A 19,733-nucleotide genomic window follows, 5' to 3' on the forward strand; every position below is an offset into this window, starting at 1 on the left:
GCTGCCAGGCCCCTCTGCGATGTAGTTTGGTTTAATTGGGATTGCTACGTGCACGGACTCTGCGTGTGTGGAAGGGATGCTGCGCATGGGGAAGCGTGGGGCTAGGCTCCTGAGGGACGGGCCCGTGTCCAGCCAGGCTCCCGGTGGGGTCCAGGGTCCTGGGAAACAGCGTCTGGCAAAGCGACACGAGGGTAACCCAGTACTGGCCTGTGTGGGGTTAAGGGTGGCTCCATGTCGCGTTAAACTGGTGATGTTAGTAGTGGTGCTGCATGGTCCTGCTCTTATGGACTTTGATCTTCAGCATCACCCACGGCTGGGCTGTAAATACACCCGGCTGCTGCCGTTTCGGGATCACCCGGGGTGTGATGCAGAACGTATTGACATCAGTGTGCTGGCTCGGAGATGTCGTCTGCCATTTCAGCTCAGCATAAGGAGCTGTGCGGGGCTGTCCCCTGCCCCGGCCCCCCCTGATGACCGGCACCGATGCATCTCTTGAGCATCTCTCAGCCTTGAACACGTGGCAGCTCAGGGGCTCCCCAAGCCAGAGTGGCATTTTGTCTTTAATACCCCTCAATGGATTTCCCATGAATTTGTCTAGTTGATTTTTGTAAACACGTAAGCTTTAATCATCCCCAGAGAGATGTGGCAAGGACTTCCACTGCTTAACCATGCACCACGTGAGGAACCATCTCCTCCTGTTTCTTTTGAACCTGCTGCCTCTTAATGTTATTGGATATCTCCTAATTCTTTTATTGGGAGATGCAGTGAGCAATCAATCTCGGCTCACCTTCTTGAGGCCACAAATGTGTCTTTTTAGTGGCTTCTTTTCCAGGCTGAGTTCTTCCTCCTTTGGACTAATTTTTGATCATCTTACTCCAGACCTTTTTGCAGCTCTGCTGGTGACGTCAGGACTCTGCATGTGGTGACATCCTCATTCGTTATGTAATTAAAGGTGATGTCATGATTACAGCAGATGGTATTTGCATCAGCATTGGTTGCTTAGTGCGTGTTGATGTCAGGAGATCCTTGTGTCCTGCCCAGTCACAAGAACTTCTCACGAAGCTGCTGATCCTCAACCTAGGGGTTTAATAACAGTATTTTGCCTTTGAGTTCTATGGCTGAAAGAGACAGGGCCCATTTGTTATTTCTCAGGAATCGCTCGCTGTGCTTTGCAAGATACTCCTGACTGAGAAGAGTGGCGTGTCCATGTTGTTTCACCGCCCAGCTGCAGTCACCTCCAGGTTGGTACCCACCAACTCTTCCGTCATAAACACGCATCAGGTTTCAGGACAGGTGATTTGAAGGAATCAAATTTGCAGGTGAGGAATGACAGGATGACAGGCTCTGGCTACTTGGGTGGCCATTAGACATCTCCCTCATGGCTGGAAAACCAACTGTGTGGTGCTGCTTTATCCCAGACCCTAGCAGGGTCCCAGCGGTGCTGCAAGGTTTGGAAGCCGAGGGGCAGGAGCAGGGTCCCCAAGCCCAGGGTTGCCCCGGTCCGGGCTGGGTCATGGTCTGGCACCTCCAGCCCATTCACCCTGTGCTCCCTGCCTGGCATGGTGGGACCCTCTGCCCGCAGCTGCCCCCCCATCTTGCACGCACTCGGGCAGGATTGTTGTGCACCGACCGACCCTGGCCCATCTCCCTGCACTCCTACTGCTCTCTGGTTCCCCATCCCTCCTCCTCCCTCTCCCTTTCTCCCTTTGCCCTCTCTTTGCTTCTCTTTTTCTCTCCACACCTGCTCCTCTCCTTCCCTCCCCTTTTCTCCTTCCTCCTCCCCTCGCCTCTCTCTCTATCCTCTTATCTCATCCCCCTTGTTTTTCTCCTCTCTGCCTGTCCGGCTGATTTACATGCACGCTGCGTTGAAGCAGCTCAGCTGGATCTAATGCCTCCTGCCGCGAGGAGCAGAGCCATCTCCGGACTCAGCGCAGCTCTTCCCCAGGCAGGGGCAGGGGGGTGCTCTGTGCACCCCACCGCCTTGGCCCACTCTTTGGCTCCTTTCTGCATTGCCTTTTGCTCTTCATCCCCTGTCCTTCCCTTCTACATCCTTTACCCGATGCTGCTGCCCTCACTGCTGTCTTCTCCATCTCTCCTGCCAGGTCCCCGACCTGTGTGCCCGCGCTGCCCAGGTCTCCTCCAGCCTGCCTCCAGCGTGGGTGCGAGAGGATGGACCAAAACCCTGCTGCCAGCCCGAGAGCTGGGGGCTGGTTTGCTGTAACTGGTGCCATTCCTGTGGCCTTGGCGCTAGTATTGACCTGAAAACCCAATGCTGAATATTCCCAGGTGGAGCCCGTGGGTGTCCCACGCCTCTGCCTGGATCCCGTGGCCAGCGCAGGAGCCCAGGGCATCTCTCCTGCACTCTCGTGGCCCTTGCTGCTCGCAGAGTGAGGATCGAAGTGCCCACGTTATTCCCTGGCTTTAATCACTCCTGTTTCCATTCTGCTGATTTGCATTTCCGCAAGAGGAAGATGCCCTGATTAATATCCCCTCAGAAGAGCTTTATGGCGATGGCTCCTGCCTCTCTAATTGGAAAGTGGTCTTAACCTTTCATGCAAGTGGCTGGGATGTTCCGTACCCGCTAGAAGCGCCGGGAAGGGTCTCGTTCATCCTGAATTTCAGGGGAGTGGGAGGTTTGGAGGATCCGACTCTGCCTCTGACATGGGGCAGGAACCCCTCTGCCCAAAGAGAGCACTCCTGAGCATCATAACCCCGATACCAGGGGACGGGACCATCCCCAGCACAGTGAGTTGTCTGGACAGAAACTGAGGGGGAATCGCAGCAGGGGAACGTGCCGGGATGATCCAAAACCAGTGAGCACCCAGTCAGCCCCAAGCAAGCAGCTTAATGCTCCCCAGCTCACACCCACATGCTAAATAAGGGCCCAGCAAGGAGTGCATCCATGTGGTGTTGATAGAGCTGTTCCTGTTTACCTTCCTGCAGGCGGGAGGCAGGATCCGACCCGGCAGCCGGGATCCTACAGCTCTTGCTCCCTGGGGAGTCCCAGGCCCACCACTAACCCGTACTGGCAGCTTGAAAGCCTGCCTTGCACTTAGCTGCTTTATGATCTTCAAAGGCTCTGAATGCCCAAGGAAATCAGACCTCATGCCTTTTCTTCCCCTGCAGTCCCCAGATCTGGACTCTCATGCAATTTATTATCCCCGACACGTGCCGCTCCCTCCCCGCCTGTGCGTGGGGAGGGAGCATCGCTCTGCCGCTCTTCTTTGGGTACCGGAGCTGGGCCACCCCGGCCGTGGTGCGAAGCTGCTGCTCCTTCCACGCTCCCAATGGCTTCCCACGCCGTGATGCTGAAGGCAGGGCCAGGGAGATGCGCCAGCGTAGGCACTGCCGACTTTGTCCTGGCTTCCCAGCAATGCGCCCGCCAGCCGAGGCTGGCAGCTGCCTGCTCCAGGCGGGTCCCTTGGTCCCCTGCCAGCGGGTTTTGCTGCTCCATCCCTCCAGCCGGGGATGTCGGACCTGCATTGGTGGCTGCAGAGCCTGTTTTGCCTGTGCCCATGGCTGTTTTATTAAGACCCCGACTTACCTCCCGGGTGCTTTTACCTCCCCTTCCCCAATCCCTCTCCTTCCGAGGTTACAGAAAAGATTTTTTTCTTTAATTATTTTTTAATTTTGGTATTTAAGCTGGTTTAGCGGCTGCAGCAGTGAGTGTTCCTGATAAACAGCCCGGGAGATCCAGAGAATAATCTCTCTGCTTGGTGACGGCAGAGGCGCCTATCGCAGCTGCTGGCAGCACGCAAAAAGCCGTCCTCATCCGCTGCCTGCTCTATCAGCCCAGGGAGGGGAGAAATTGCCTCCATCCTTAATCACAGAATTTGAAATCCCAGCTAGTCTGTACCTTTTATTCTTCAGGTTCACAGGGTTTTGCCGTGTGGGCAGCGGGCGAAATAAGCAGCTCTCAGATGGGAGCAGGAGTTGGAGAAGGGAATGGGAAGAGGTCAGGCGAGCAGCAGCTCCTCTCCCTTTGCCAGGTATCTGCTGGACTCGCCACCCCGTGACACTTTCACGGCACCTCTCTCTTCAGGGAGGTGGGTTAAGGCTGTTTTTTTAATATAGAGTCACAAAATGCTGCCATCACAGGCTAGTTTGTGCTCTGAAGGTTTGCGTAACACTGCTGTGGTTGGAGTAAGTAGGTGCACTGACAGACATGCTTGCTGGAGCCCTAGTGCTGGGGCAGCTCCCTGAGAAGTACCAGGGAAATACAGTAAAAAAGGGTGGATGAAAGGATAGAAAAACACAGGGAAGAGCCAGAGATGCTTTGTTCTTGCCTCAGATAAACACCAATGAGAAAGATGCTCAACCTTGTCCATGTTATAGACCAGGTCAAGTAAAGGAACTGGGTTTGTGACATAAGAATGGCCCAGATTTATATACATTGTCCAGAGAAGCCGATACGCTGGTGTTGGACTGCAAGGTACTGCAGCCTAGCAGGTAATGAACCTCTCTCTAGAGGATGTGATGCTGAAGCCATAATATCTGTTGCGGGGTAGTTCTGGGGTGCAGGTCAGGGCTGGACATACCCCAGTAACCCCACAGTGACTGCAAAGCACCAGGTGCCTCTGCGCTCTGCTCAGCACCGCTAAAAGACAGCATGGCACCCGTGCACGTGGGCTGTCACTGCTGACAGTCTGCTCAACCCAACAGTGGAAACACAAATGCCCGCCATGCTAGAGAGTGGTGTCGGAGTTGCTGGAGATTGCCTTTAATGAGACAGATAAAGCAAAATGAAAAGCAAATTAAGACGCAGGGCTGTGGGAGCTGTCTTGAATGCAGCGCCGTGACTTTCTTGGAGGGAAGCTGAGGTTGCGAATGGTGGCAGTGGCACGGGAGAGGCCATCATAGGAGACGGTCATCTTGCATGGACTCAAACCAGAGAGCAGTTGAGTCCTTTCCAGTGCCTTTTGCAGATATCCTACTCCTCCACATCCCACTGTGGGATACGAAGCAGACCCCCATGTTGCCCCTTTGGTCTGAAGGTGCATGAAGAACGCTGTCAGCATAATCCCCTCTCTGCTCCTCTCTCCCCCCTTCTCCAGTGCCTGAGGTGGGTTTTGAAAGCCCTGCAGTCACAGGAGGCAACTTTCCAACTGCATCCCTATGATGGTGATGGAAATCACCAGCTGCCTAAAGCAGGGCTGCTGTGGTCCAGGGCTGCTCAGGACATTGGCAGTCCATCCCAAACTTTCCATTGAACTCAGAGCATCTGAGCTATTTCTGTAAAAATCCTGTGCTGGGTCAGGAGGCAGGAAAGGGGCTTTTGCTCCAGCCAGATCTGTTCTTGAGCAGAGACTGTTTAACACAAAACCCCCTCCTGTTTCTGAACAAAAAACGCTCAGGCGTTGACTATCAACGTGAGCAGCATTGCTCAGGCAAATGGCGTTTACACCCTGAAGCCTTCAGACTTTCTAGATTTCACCTGCTTCTCTGCAGAAACCCCTTGAGAAAATGTTACCGAACAAGGCAATACTTGGGTGGATAAATTGCCTGGAACAAACGAGCTGGAATTCGTACGATCCCATTCTTCATGTAAGAAAGATGTCACTCCTTAAGCAGTCCCTGGGGAAAGTGCCCACCCTGGGGAGCATCACCCCAGGCTGCCTGTGTTGGCCGTCTCCTGCTTTGGACTGAGCTGCCTGGGTTTCCATGCACTGCGGTGCTTTTTGCCATCCCTTCCCAGGAATCGTGGGGGGGAATCAGAAACAGCAGCAAAGCAAGTTTTCTCCCCCTTTCCCCCCACCCCAGCCCTGGGCTAGAGGGAAGGGGGATGATACTGGCTGCTGAACTGGGGTGTCAAAAGTGAGATTTGGTGCTGTATTTTGCTGGTGCTGTGGGAGCCGATCCTGCCACCAAAGGCGTTTTGGGACATGTACCCTCCAGTTGTCATTGCTCACTCCTCTCATGGTGCAGCTATTTCTGCCTCAACTTTCCAGCAAGCTGCCTCCAACGCTTCCCAGTCTAAAACCACGCTGGTTTAGAGCGCCAGTTTCATCCCCCCTTCCATGTCTGATTTGCATATATTTGCATCGCACACAGGTTTCTGGGAGGGGAGGAGGCACTGGAGAGGCACATCCTTTATTCTGGTTGGTGTTTTTTTTTTTCTTTTCCCCTTTCAGCAGATTTGTATTTATTTATTTAAACCCAGCGCTATTGCTCTGAGGGGCTCGCTCTTCACTGGGTCCCATGGATGACTCAAAGGTAGACAGAGATGCCGGACTGGTGCCCCCAGGCCCCATCCTGGCATCTTTGCTCTTCCCCCAGCCCCATTTCCAAAAGCTCCTCCTGGTCCCTGACCACTGCAGAGCCACAGTCATGTGTCCACAGGTCCCCAGCCTCCCTCCACGGAGCACTGGTCCCCACTGGTGCTGGTCCAGCAACCCTCTGTGTTGGAGACCGGTGGATTTAGGGGGAGGTGATGGGCTGGGGGGAATTGGCTTCTCAGGTCTGTATTTTTCCAGTTTTCCAGCCAAATTGGAAATGCAAACAAACCTGTCTTCCCCTCCAAAATCCAGGCAGGCGGAGCTTTCGGTTTTTTGGCACTGAATCTTCCCTTCCAGGGATGCTCTCAATGTGAAACGCCTCTGGGACTGAATGCAAGCCGGGTGTAAACTTACTGGAATTACCACTCGCTATAGGCAATTGCACAGGGCCCGGCGCTCACCCGTCTTCCCATGGCATCTCCTCTGGCGGGCTCTGCTGCTGCCTGGCCTGGGCAGGGGGGTAAAGGCTTCCTCGCCCCAGCTCCTGCCTTGTGATGGCCTCGCAGAAGGGAAATAAAACTCAATTTTCCCCAAGGTTTGCTGTTTTTTCCTTCTCCTCTCTGGTCCCTCTCTAGGTTTGGTTGCCCCCCTGGCACTCCTGAAGGGCTGGTCCAGCTCTCCCTCCCTTGGGATTTGCCACTTCTCTTGGGAAACAGCAAACCCTTTCCCTTGGGATGGGTTTCATCATCAAGGCCCCATCCTGAGAAGGGAACCTCTCATTTCCCTCCTGCCATAGCACCCCTCACCTCAGTGTGCCGGGGAGGTGGGCAGCTGGGGTAGCACATGTTCAGGAGAATGTGGTGACCCCCAAACTGCTCCATCCCTGTGGGCAACCACTGGTGTGAACCTCCAGGAACCGGGCAATGGAGCTGATGCATCTCAGTGTCTTGATTCTCGTTTGCTGGTGTACCCAGAGAGATTTGAGACGGGGTGTGGGGTTTACCTTACGGGCCATCGTTTCTGATCTTCCTCTGAATTACGGTAATGTGAACCTCTCTAGGGATATTCCACACATGCCCTGTGCTGGGTGAATTCAAGGTGTGGTTTTAACAGAAATTAAACTGATGCATCCCCCCTCAACCTTATGTGTTCACTTCTTTCCACATAAGCTGTGTTTCTTCTTTCCACATAAGCTGTGTTTCTTCCCAGGTCCTTGCGCCTTGTGGACTGACTGTGTTGCATGGAGGGAAGGTTACAAGCTGGGTGGGATCCTGGGCTGGCCGGCCGGGAAGACGCACGGTGTCTGCATCCCTGTTGATGCTTGGGGACAGTCCTACCTGAGGGCTGGGCAGCCTCCTTCCTCCGTAGGGTCATCCTGAACTGATCGGTCGCAGTCGTCTGACCACCCCTCGCGGGCAGTAACACTGCTGGGGTACAGTTAATATTGCTTGTTGTAAAGAACTTTAAACAAGTGGGTCCAACCGACTCCTCTGCCTGGTTCTCTGGCCTCCTTGGCCTCGGGCATGTCCCTTCATGTCTCTGCTATGCTGGCCTTTGCTGGAAGAGGGATGGGGTCAAGGTACCTCCTTACTGGCATACCAAGGTAGAAGGGCAAATCAGCAGGAGAATATCATGTTGGGGTCTTGGTACTCTGTCACCACCTGGGCTGTGCAGACACTGGACTCCCTTCAGCTGGATTTCTTCCTCCCCCAGGGCAAGATGAGGAGAGACCAGCCCATGTGTATGGATGAGGATAGCAGGACGAGGAAGGTGACAGCGGCCATTGGCACATAGGACAAGGGGAGGTAAGGTGCATGGTTCCTGGAGCGGCGAGGTGTGGGGCATTGGGATGTTGGGATGAGAGGAGACCAGTCCTGGGCACGTGGAGCCTCGTGGAGTATCTCGCCCCTGGCTGGGGTTTAATATTTTATGCGAACTCCTGTTTGCAGCGAATGTGACGTTGCGGTTCCTGGTATTGCAGAGTGCGGAGGCGAGCTGCTGAGCTGCCGACTGTGCGGAAAGCTGGCTCTAACCGAGCAAGGGGGAGAGCCGGCTGGCTGCGGCTAGCACGGCATGGCATGGCTCTGCCCGCCGAGGGCTCTGCTGTCCCTGTGCGGTGCAGAGGCACCTGGCCAGGGCTGCGTGGTGGGTGGGTGGGTGGGTGCTCGGTCGTCGCCAGCCGCAGCCTGGGTACACAAGATCTGGGCTGCCAACGCAGCAGGGCTTGGCAGATCTCCATGCTGGAGACCATCTCCTTTAAGACCTGGACTTGTGTTATCAAAACCCTGAGCATCCTCCAGGGTGATGGTCACAGAGCCCCCCAGTCCGGATGGGGATGGGGAGGCATCTCCAGCGCAGGACACAGCCTGCTTTTTGCTCCCATGCCCTCTCGCTTGTGAAGCTTTCCAAGCTGCCCAGCTCAGAGGCTGTTTGTCTTCAGCTTGACCGTTCCTCCGCCTCCCCCGCCTGTCTCCTCCGCTTCCTCATTCTCGGTGTCGGGTTGAGCAAGAGCAGAGCGGAGCCTCCTCGGGATCAGGGTGAGGCTGGGGGGGCCTCCAGTTCCAAGTTCCTTTTTTTTTTTCTCTCTATTTTTTTTTTCCTCCTTCTTCGCTCTGCACACAAAGCTGGGCTATGATGAAACTCCAGCTCTGTCTTGCTTGCAGCATTCATGCACGGCACATGCTGGAAATAATTGTCCTTGGTGGAGCTCTGCAAGCTTCAGAGCGATTTAACCGAAAAGAGGTGGAAAGGAGTTTTATTTCTACATGCTGTGTTTCAGACTCACTGCAGCCCCAGGTTCATCTACAAGCTGGATCGGAGGCAGGAGCAAGCTCAGGCTGGATCTGCAAGCCCTGTGACCGTGGCCATGTAGTTCCAAGCCTGAGTTAACGTATCTTGCCATTCAGCAGCACTTATTATGTTGGGTTTGACATGGCTTTGATCTGTTCAAGCTCAAGCAGAGCAAGCTGTGGCTGCCTGCAATGCCCCACGTAGCATAGGCACCAGTACAGGCTCGGTGCAAACCCTCCTGTTGGTTTCTCCAAGTTTGGGATCAGGTGCTGCAGTGGGAATTTTTGTAGGTGCCAAGTCGTGCTGATAAGGGAAATATGTTGGATGCGCACCGCATGTAGAGTATTCCTCACAACCTGGCCTCTCCTTTATGTGCCTTAAATAAATCGCAGATGATTTTGCGAGTCTTGCTTTACATTTTCTAGCTGTACAAACTAGCTGGGGAATGCCTGCTAGGAATATTCTGTCCTTTGCATTATTTTGATGGGCAGAGGGAAGTGTGGTAAGCTGAAAGAGGAGGGTTGGCTCCAGGACCTTTTGGAGGTGTTTGGAGCAAGGATTTTGTCTGACTTGTGTTAAGGAAAGGGTCTGTCTTTGGTGCAGAAAGACAGGGCAAGGACAGAGCAGCCAAGGCCACCATAATACCTCTTTGAATGAGATTCTATCTTACGCAATGAGAACTCCCTGTCCTGAGCTCCAGCATGTGTCAGCAGGAGTTGCATGTGGGGAGTGTACGCTCAGCACCGTTCAGGATATAGCTCATTCTTCTTTGGCTTGCTTGTTAGTCATACCAAGTTCTCCTTCTCCTTCTCCTCCAATTCACACAACAGAACTGCAATTTGTCAGGCTCTGTTGTGGAATATCTGTCCACAAAAACATTTTGTTTTCTTCAAACTTCCATTTCTTTACAAATGGCCAACCCATTCTTCTGTGACTCTCCATAGATTTCTGCTCTGGGTCACCAGGGATCTCCGTTATTGTCCATCTCAGCTGGCTTAGTACTTTGTGGTTGGTCAAGGTCAGATGTGACTGTTTTCTGATCCAACTGGAGAAAAGCCCAAATCCTTTTGCCATGAAAACTTGGGACTGGCGGCACAACCATCCACCCCTTGGTGAGGAGGACCTCTTTGCCACTGCTTTTTTTGGTTTCACCAGCTTCTGTTTTCTAAGTGCCAACTGGAGTGAGGAGCAATGTGCAACCTCTAAACTGTTTTCTTCTACCAAGTCAGTAAGATATGATCTCACGTGTGCTCCTCAGGGCTGTGCAGGAAGAGGCTTTTGCATTATTTACTCTGTTTTGGAGCTGGAGCCAGACCTGACCCTGGTCTTTGCTCAGCTGAAGGCAGTAGAGGTAGGAGCGAAGCCCTCCCAGTAACACCATCGGAGCCACTGGAGCTGGGCTCAGGTTTCTTCCCAGGCTGGTTCTCATGGCTCAGCAGAGTCCGGCTGTGCTCCTACTTGGTGTAACGCTGACACGGGACTTTTTAGCTCAGCTCAGCCCTGGTGTAGCTTCCCCAAACACCACCCGCCCGTGAGGTTTTGTGCTCAGGGCACTCGAGCCAGGCTGAGCCAGGGCTGGCCAGCCCTTTACAGGCGCTCGATGGTGAGGCAGAGCCAAATTCTTGACTTCTGGCCCTTCGGCGGCAGCTGGGGTCAGCGTGGGGCAGGGAGGAGGAGGAGGAGGAAGGCTGCAGTGTCAGCCCCGTTTGGAGCCCCCCCACCCCCTCGCCTGTGGAAACAGTCCCAGAGAGGCGCTTTGCCCGCTAGCCACCAGCTTTGCCCCCATCCATCCTTTCTCAAGCACAGAGCTGGGAAGTGGGGGACCCACTCAACACCCGCTTTCCTCTCCGCATCCCCCCTGCCTCAAAATCTTGCATCGCCATAAAAACCCCCCATTCTCCCTGGCAGCTTTTTCTTGCTAACCTCTGCTTGCTTTGCCTCTCCTCCCCTCCCTCCCTCCCTCCTCTCCATCTCCCTCCCTCCCTCTCTCTGGGGGGAAAAAAGGTCATTGCGCAAATGATTAGTCAGAGCTCAGTTGCTGTAGCAACCGGCTGCTGGAACTGGGACAGGCGTGCAGCGAGGACAACGGAGAGGTCGAGCATCAGCCAGGGCTGGGGGAGCCCAGCCTTTGTATTTGCTTTCAAGAGCCGGGGAGCCAGGCGGTACGAAGGCCCCAGCTCCACGCCATGAGTGGGACCCTTCCACCAGCAGCCCCCAACCGCTCGGCTGTGCGTTATTAAATTGCCGGCATCTCGATGCCAACCGTGCAGTCGGTACGGCCTTGGCGTTTCTTCGGCGTCTCTTGGCGTGGTGGTAACGTCCTTTGCCAGCGGTGCCCTCTGCACCGGGAAGGAGGCTCCTGCCCTCGGCGGAGCGGCCGTGGAGCCGGACATGTCGTGGTTTTGTCCCTGCAGCCGAGCCTGGGGGGGAACGCATGCCGCTGGGGTTCAGGGCTCCTTGTCCTCTTGCAACATCCCACACGTGAAATATGAAGCCAAGTTCCTCTTGATCCTGCACGAAGACCCAGGCGTTAACTGTGTCCTGCCCATTTCCAGTTCCAGAGCGCTGCAGTCCCTTGCCTTCATTCCCCAAGCAGCTTCAAACGCAGACTCTTCCAAATTCTCCTTCTTTCCTCCCTGCCCTAAACTCGAGGACAGCAGCTTAGCGTGCAACATCCATGGGCTGCTTGGCCTCGGAGTACAGGGCAAGGGCTCTTCTGGGGATGGTCAGGCCACACGCATGGTGGTTTTCACCATCATGGTCATGGTCTTCAAGTGGCTTTGTCGCTGAGGCTGCTGGATGCGGACTGGGGACCATGCTGTGTGGGCTCAGCCTGTCCCAGCCAAGTTCCAGCCTAGACGATGTGGCTGAGGAAGGCTGGCAGCAGAGCTAGCAGGGGTGCAGGCAGGGACCCCTCCGGCCATCTCTTGGCTGGTGGGACCTGGTGCTGGGCTGCAGAACTGGGGAGGGTGGACCCCACCTCAGTCCTTGCCCTGGGCAGTGCTGGTTTTGCAGCACAGCAGCTCTCCCCTGCAGCCCCCAAAGCGCTGCTGCATGGGGACCTCCATGTCCTTCTGGTGTGAACAGGGACCTGTTCCCATCATCAGCTTCCTGCTCTGGGGCAGATATCAGCCCGGTGCTGGTGTGGGCTGGGAGACCCCTGCCACTTGACTGTCTCCATCTCTGCTGTTCCCCTTGCACACCAGTCCTTTTAGGGCCTGAAGACTGGTTTATCTGCCAGCTTGCACTGCCTGGGTCTTTGAGCAAACTGCTCTTTGCTCTTTGCGTGTTAGGCAGTGATTTGGGGTCATGTTTCTTTCTGGGGTGTGTGTGGAGGGTGAATGGGCCTGAGGTTGAAGAGGGCTTTGAGACCCCCAGAGGAAAGCACGGGGGAGGAGTAATGCACCGAAGTGGCTGGAAATTGGTACAAGTGCTGCTGGGGAGGGGATGTACTCTCTCCACTTTAGGAGAGCTGGGTGAGCTCTGGGCAGGATTTCGGGGATGTCTTTGGTCTCTTGCTCAAGGTTGAGCTCTGCACATCCATCTAGGAAGCTGTGGGTTGGCGTCCTCAAGCCTAGGAAATTATTTTAGTCTGAGTTTGTGGGAAACAGCAGGAAAGGGCTATGTATGCAGAAAATGGCTTCCAATAAACACGCTTCCTTTGGGAGCAGAGAGAAATTGCTGAGATGTGCTGGAAGTCTTTTCACTTTCCTGGGACTGTCCTTGATTGCCAAGAGCGAGCCAGCCACGCACCACGGCCACGCTGCCGCTCGGCGATGTTCGCAGCCCTGCTCCAAAAACCCATGTCCCCAGCTGTCCATTACCCCACAGGTAGAGAGGGGCTTTTGAGGGCACCGCTCACTCTGCATTGCCCACTGATGCTCCTCTCAGTCCTCTGAGAGGTCCTCCAAACTTCTTGAGGTTTCTCTTGGCTCCCAGTGTTTCCTTCTTTCTTTCTTTTTTTTTTGAAGCCATGTGATTGCAGAGTGCTGGCAGGGGGGGTTGCTGGTTTAAGGGTTTCTTACATCATGGCTGCAGAGACAAGCTTAGCAGCATGACGTCAGAGTGGCCTACAGGCTCAAAAATCAGCAAGGAAATAAAAGCAAGCCAACTGGTCTCCTTTTTTTTTTTTTTTTTTTTCTCTTGCAAATCTCACTATTTTAAAGGCTGTTCCCTGATTTTTCCAGAGTCTGGAAATCTTTAGGAGCTTTGGATGCTCAGGATTGGCCATACTGTTCCAGTGTATTTTTTTGTCGTATTTTCCTTTGGAGATGGTGAGTAAAACCTGCAGATTCAGTCCAGCCGACTAATATTTCATGTTATCGCAAATGACAAAAGAAAGGAAGAATGAATGAATGTAAGGCCTCCAGGAGAGGGACAAAAATCCCTGTGACTCACTCAAACACTCTATTTTTGAGCCTGAAAACACAAAATGGTGTCTGATCCCTGCTGCCCCTTGCAATGGGCTAGGAGACCATCACCATCCAGAGTTGGGGCTGCTAAGTCCACAAGCCATTGTGGACTCCCATGGTGGACTATTTTCTTCTACATCTCTCCTCTCAGCCCCCTCCTCACTCCTGAAGGACCCCCAAGGTCCAGATTGAGAGATGTTGTGCTGGTGTTTGAAGGGATCAACCTTGTCCTGAGCATCAGTGAGCTAAAAGAAGGGTGGAGAGGACATTGAGGGGTTTTCCCCTATGGATGATATCCAACAGAGACTTCAAGGGATGAGTGCTGTCTGTGATTGTTTGGGAGCACATCCATGACCATGTGAGAGCTTACTGCTTGGAAAGGACATAGGAGGGGAGAGCTTGGGGACATCCTAGTCCCTCCTTGGGCAGTGGCAGAGGTGACGCAGTCCAAGGGGATGGGGAAGCTTTTGGCAAAGTAAGCGCTTGAGGTCTTACCCATGTCCCAGAGGCACCACTCTTCATTGGGACCCACCTGCAGAGCAGGATGGGACTGTTTGTGATCCCTGGCTGCAGAGCAGCCCCGGAGCAGGGCGGGATGTGACCTAGGCTGGGCTGAGCCTCTGCTGAAAGGAGCAGCTGGGCAGGAGAGCGCAGGGGAGAAGGCACGCAGCCCTTCCCTCAGCATTCATCTCAGTAAGCTTGTGTTCCTCCAAAGAAATGTACTGGTGGAGCATTTTCAGTGATTCCCATTGAAACGGGCAAAAATCTATAACGTGGGGTCAGGCCCCTTTTCCGGGCTCTCATGTCATGAGATTCCCCCCACCTCCTCCCTAAAAACTGCAGGGAGCAGCCCCCGCGCGCAGCATCTCATCTGGCTGTCGCGGCTCGGCTGTAGCCCGTACTGGGAGGTCGCCGGCAGATGTCGGCTGTCGGTGGCAAAGAGCTGGAGTGGTGTCCTGGGGACGCCGCGGGTCCAGGCAGCTCAAAGTGACCCGTCACCGCGGCTGCTCTGATGGGTGAGTGCCACGTGCTGCCGGCGCTGCCGGCCCGGGCTCTGCCGTGGTGGAGTAGACAATGCTCCTCGCTGGGGTCCGTTGAGGGAAATCCACCATGGAGTTAATGCGTGCTCTCCTTTCAGTCGTCATTTGTTAACGGGTTTGGCCCGGTGCCACATGGGGAGCGCGGGCAGGCAGTGCTAGAGGCCAGCGGGGACATTTTTTTGTTCAACATTGTGGCTCCTTGGTGGAAAGGACGGTTGGCCGAAATGGGACACGTACGAGCGCAGCGGTCGCTCCTCCTGCGGAGGAAGCCGGCTGCTCTCTTCGGCATCGAATTCCCTGGGTCTTTGTGGGAGCATGAGGAAGGTGCTTGCTCCCAAACCCTCCTGGGGATTTTGCTTGTGCTGCAGCAGATTGCTGCTCCCGGTGTCAGCTGAGTGGGTGCTCAGGTGTCCCATCTGTAAGGCCCAGGAGAGATCTGCCCCCCACTCGAGATGGGGTTTCCCTTGATTCAGCAGCAGTAGGGCATTGGGTGGCCAACACGAGATGGCTCCTCTGCCCAACCCGGGCCAGGTCCAAGTCCTGTTCAGCTTTGGTTAAGCCCAGCATTGTGAGCAGATTGCCAGATTTGGCCATCTTTGCCTGCTGGAAATGCTCCCTGTTTTGCCCAGCCTTTGTTTCCTCCCAGCTCCTCGTTATTTTTCATGGCGTTTCCCCTTGTTACTCTTGTGCCGCTCAAGGCTGTTGGTGCAAGCTCAGCTTTCGGGCTCGTGCTTGTTCAGCTGAACGCTTATCTGTGCGAGCCGGGTTATTTCGTGTGCTGCCCAGCACGAGCGGTCCCTGACGGCAAGGCTCAGCCCTGGCTCGGCTCTGTAACAACAGCCGGGAACAGCACGTCCACGTGAACCCAAGCCCCAAAACGGCCCACGGGGAATGACGCAGCAAAGGTGAAATATCAAAGGGAGACGGGAAGTGCATGGCAGGAGCAGGGGAAACAGAGGAGAGAATAGCCGGAGCTGACCTCAGCAGGGCGGGAAGCCCGGCTGCACGCATGGAAGGGAAATGGGAAAAGGATACAGCTGGGACCAGCCACGGCACCCGTGTGCTCTGCCCCAATGGTGTTGCTGCTTCCCACTTTTCCCCGGGATGGGCTGGAGGAATGGGGCGGCTCAGGGCTAGCCCCCAGCAGACCAGGGCTCCCAGAGGTGCCCCCTGGGAATTGCAGCAAATGGACCCAGCAGGGCAGCTTGGGAGCTCGGCCAGGAGCCACCAACAGCCACGTGTGACCAGGGATGTTCTCGGGCATCCGCATCCCCTTGTGCCAGGAGCTGGCTGCAAGAAAGTGGCCCCAATCTGGTGATCGTCAGCTCCGGCCCACTGCAGATCCGCCACGGTGCACTGCCAACCTGGGTCCCCGGGTTTGTTTAAAGGCGGCGCGGGGCAGATCACGTCCTTCCAACCTTCCCCGGCAAGCAGCGAGAGCCGGCGGTGTCACCACGATCAGGGCCGCCTGTCGAGAAGCGGCACAAGCCGTCCCAGGGTAGCTGCTGTCCCTTCAAGTGCTCTCGGCTGTGCCCAGGGACGGCTGACATTTTTTTTTTTTTTTCATGTGGAGTTTTATTTTTAGCTGGAAAAAACCCAGCCTTTAAAAAACAAATGCACACAAAGTTTTCATGAAAAATTCTCAACATAACAGGATTTTTCTCTTCTTTGCAAAACTGCTGGTGACATTTCTAAATGAAGGGTTCCTCCTGTCCTTCTGCTTTTTCCCCCTCAATCTTCAGTGATATTTCTCCCTTCCCTAAGCTGCCCTGTTTTTCTCCCCAAGATATGCTCTTTCAGGAGGAGGAACAGCAACTATAAGGGCTGTTTTTTCTGGAATGTTGTTTTTCAAAATCAAAAAAAAAAAGAACATGTAGTAGAGAATTTACAAAAACATCCCTTTTGAACCCATTAAAATAGAATGGGATTAATAATTTTGGTCGTTTCCCCCTTCTTCCAGCTAGTTTTCATCTGTCTTTAGCCTTTGGTGTGGGAGAACTTGGACAGTAAATGGCAGAAAGCAGGTCCCACTCTTTCTTTACTCAAGGGAAGGATTTTTCCATCCCAGTTGAGGTCTTCCTTTGGGGCTGGAGAGGAGCTTGTGAAGCTGTTGGCACCCAAAAGCCAACATCTGGAGGGATTCATGCTCCCGACCTTCTCTCTCCAGTGGAGGGACGTTCAGAAGTCATCATCAGGGCTCTGTGCGGTCCATGGGGCTGTGGGAAGGCTGGGCTTGACCCAGAGGTAGTTCAGGGTGGATATGAGAACTTTGGAGCCAGACAGCAGAAACCTTAGTTCCTGGGGTCTGTTCCCAGCTCTCCAGCAGCATTGCCCAGGTGACCTTGGAGAAGTCACTTTGTCCCTCTTCACCTTCATTTCCCTACCTGGGAAAGAGGAGAGCACTTTCTTTGCACCCGTGGGCTTAGGCAGGTAGTTAATATCTTCTGATCGCTCTGAGTTGCCGCAGGGATTTGATCAGCCACCATTGACTCGGTTGGAGCAGAGGACAGTAGTTTTCCTTCCAGGTTAGAAATACATTGGTTGCTTTTCAAGAGCAGCTACTGGTTTCTTAGAGTTGAAGGCACCGGAGGTGGGGACGCTTCTGTCCTTAGACAACATGGCGCTCTGCACCCTTTTGGCACCCAGAAGCATCCAAACCAGCAGCTGCATTGGAGAAATTTATCCTCTGTGGTGCATCTGAAGGTCTCACCTGAAGGTCTTCACACAGCTCGGCCGGGGACACGGCACCACGGGGCAGAACTCTTTGTCCTTAGAAGAAAACACTTGAGGCCATGGCAGGCTGAGGTCGCATCTTCCACTGCGAAATTCTGGGCTTGGCGGCCCTGATTCAGCCACCCAAATTAAAGTAATTTCCCTTAGATCCCATTGGAGTGGAGGATGCTGCTCTGCCTCAGGTACCCAACCCATCGGCTGGGAAGGGGACCCGCTGGGGGATGTCTAGGGAGGGGGCTGGTGCTCGTGCGCACATCTGGTGGGAGCCACTGCCCATCTCTCTTCCCAAATCGCAGGGGAAATATCAGGGCTCGTAGGCAGCGGCTGCCTGCAGCCCACGTGGGAGCCTCGCAGCCCCCGGCCATGCAAAGCTGGAGCAGGGAAGAGGAGCAAAGCAAACATGCTTTGTCCAGGCTGTTTATTTTGTGCTGGGGTAAGGGATTTTTTTTTTTTTGTTTTAAACATGCAATGAGTGTGTTACTCAGCCATGACTCGAGAACTTGTGAGCAATAAAGTCATCCCGAAGTCTGCCAAAAAAAATCTTCTTAGCACACCCACCTCATCACACGTTCCCACTGTAGCTACTTTAGTGCGATCTGCTGCTGAAAGGCGGCTACCTCGTGGGGAGGCTGCGATAGCCATCTGCGAGCTTGTGGCAATGGCCCATGGACAAGCCCCTACCCATCGGTGTCACCTGCCTGGTAAATGGTGCTGTTTGCCAGCGGCACCGCAAAGATGGTGGGCCGGGGTTTGCTCCAAAATCCAAGAGAAAACGGAGCTGAAAGGGGCTGTGTAGTCTGGTGTAGTCTTCTTCCTGCAGCCTGGGCTGGGTCTTGGGTTTGGGATGTTGGTTTTGACCCTTTGGGATCAAGACCTGACCTGAAACCCCCAGGAGGTGGAGAGCCATGGACACCTTCTTTCTCCTGCCCTGCACTGACACAGCTCCCTCAGGGCTGGCTGGATGTGGGGTGTCTTGGGGCTCCAGAGCCCTGCACCGGCCACCGCTGCAGTTTGGGGTGGTGACGAGCAGTGTGGTGCATCCTCCAGGCTGCGGGGAGAGTTGGGATGGAGGCGTGCACCACTGAATGGAAGACTGCTGTTGGAATTGCCTGAGAAAGTGCATATTGATGACAAAATTCACGTTGTTGGGGGCTGACCAGTTCCCTGGGTGAGGAGGCAGGGTGCTGGGTCCCCACGTGCGAGAGCCCTTGCCCTGGGGAGGCCACTCCACGCGTGGGGTGGTGCAGCCCTCGCTTGGGCACCGGGTCCAAGACCTCTGGGACTGGGATGCTTCTGGAGCTGGGTATTGGGGCTTGCTGTGGGGGGAAGCCCTGCTCTTTTGAAGGCAGGAAGGATTGGGGTAAGAAATAACCCCATACTGGTGGGGTGGAGTGCAAGGGACGGCGGGGGAGACACCCCATCATCCCGCTGGTGGGCAGGAGCTGGGGGCAGCGGGGAGGTGGGTCCGGTCAGAAGCTCCTCGCCTGAATTGCCGGGGTAAAAGCCGCCTCCGCCAAGGCCTCCTCTCCCCACCCCTTCCCCGCGCTGGGGCTCTAAATAATTGATAACGCTGATAAATAATAGATCTTGTATTTGCTCCTTCGCTTTTCTCTGCCGGGGCGTGTGCGCTTGCAGCCTGGCGGTGCTGCATTAGGGTTACGGGGATGGGGAGTGCGCGTCTGTTGGGCCGGGGTAGGGAGCTCTGCAGCGGGGAGAGCATTCCGGGGAGATAAAGGGCTGGTTTGATGTGTGTTCATGTGGCGGGGCTGTTTTGCCTTGCATGCCTTTCTCTTTTGCTTTATTTTTTTCCTGGAGTGAAGCCTGGCGCCAGCAGTCTGGAACCAGCCTGACAAGCTTTTGAGTTATGGAAAGGGGGAGGAAGGGGGGAGGAGAGAGAAAGAGGGAGCGAGAGAGGCAGGGAGGAGGAGGGTGAAGGCAGAGGGAGGCAGCTGGGATGTGGATTATTAGGGGAGAACAAGAATACACACAAGAGGCTGGTGGGGTGAGGGCTGGGGGCTACCGGGGCTGGCGGGGAGGGGACGGAGCTGGCTTCTAGCAAACCTTTCAAAGGAGATTTTTTTTTTTTTTTTTTTTTTTTGCATGGGGTGGGAGAGAGGGGGAATTGAGTCATTTTGGGCATGAAACGCAAACCTCGCCGCGTCAAGGAACAAGGAAGTTTTTTAAAGCGCCAATTAAAGGGCTTGGAGAGGTCCGGGGCTTTTAAACAGCCTTGGGAAGGGGGGGTCCTGGCCGGCGTTCAGGCTGCCGTCCCATCAGGACATTCCTTTCTGCTGAACGCTGCTGCTCCCGGCCCTCTCCTCCTCCTTTTCCAAGCTGCCGTCAAATCCTTTCCAACTCCCGCGTCCGAACCCGGAGAACTTTGCTCCGTTTCATCTCACGCCGCCTGCCTCCCCCCAGCCCTGGGCTGCGCTCGGCGCTTTGATCAAAGCTGCCTGCACAGAGAGCCCCCGGACCCCCACGCTTCGTACGCCCGAGACGTGGGAGCCAGCAGCCCCTCCAGGGGCTGGCATTGCCAAAAATCC

General features: G+C 54.8%; 1 long non-coding RNA gene across 1 annotated transcript in view; it reads left to right on the forward strand.

Moving 5' to 3' along the window:
* The first annotated feature begins 7,940 nt into the window (after nucleotides 1–7,940).
* LOC126052464 (uncharacterized) overlaps nucleotides 7,941–19,733 on the forward strand; it is a 36,826-nt gene continuing 25,033 nt past the window's right edge. Inside the window, exon 1 of the long non-coding RNA XR_007510047.1 lies at nucleotides 7,941–8,020. This is a non-coding gene — a long non-coding RNA (uncharacterized LOC126052464). The remainder of the gene's footprint in view (nucleotides 8,021–19,733) is intronic.

The sequence above is a fragment of the Accipiter gentilis genome, chromosome 29 (assembly GCF_929443795.1).
Source record: "Accipiter gentilis chromosome 29, bAccGen1.1, whole genome shotgun sequence".
Taxonomy (NCBI): domain Eukaryota; kingdom Metazoa; phylum Chordata; class Aves; order Accipitriformes; family Accipitridae; genus Astur; species Astur gentilis.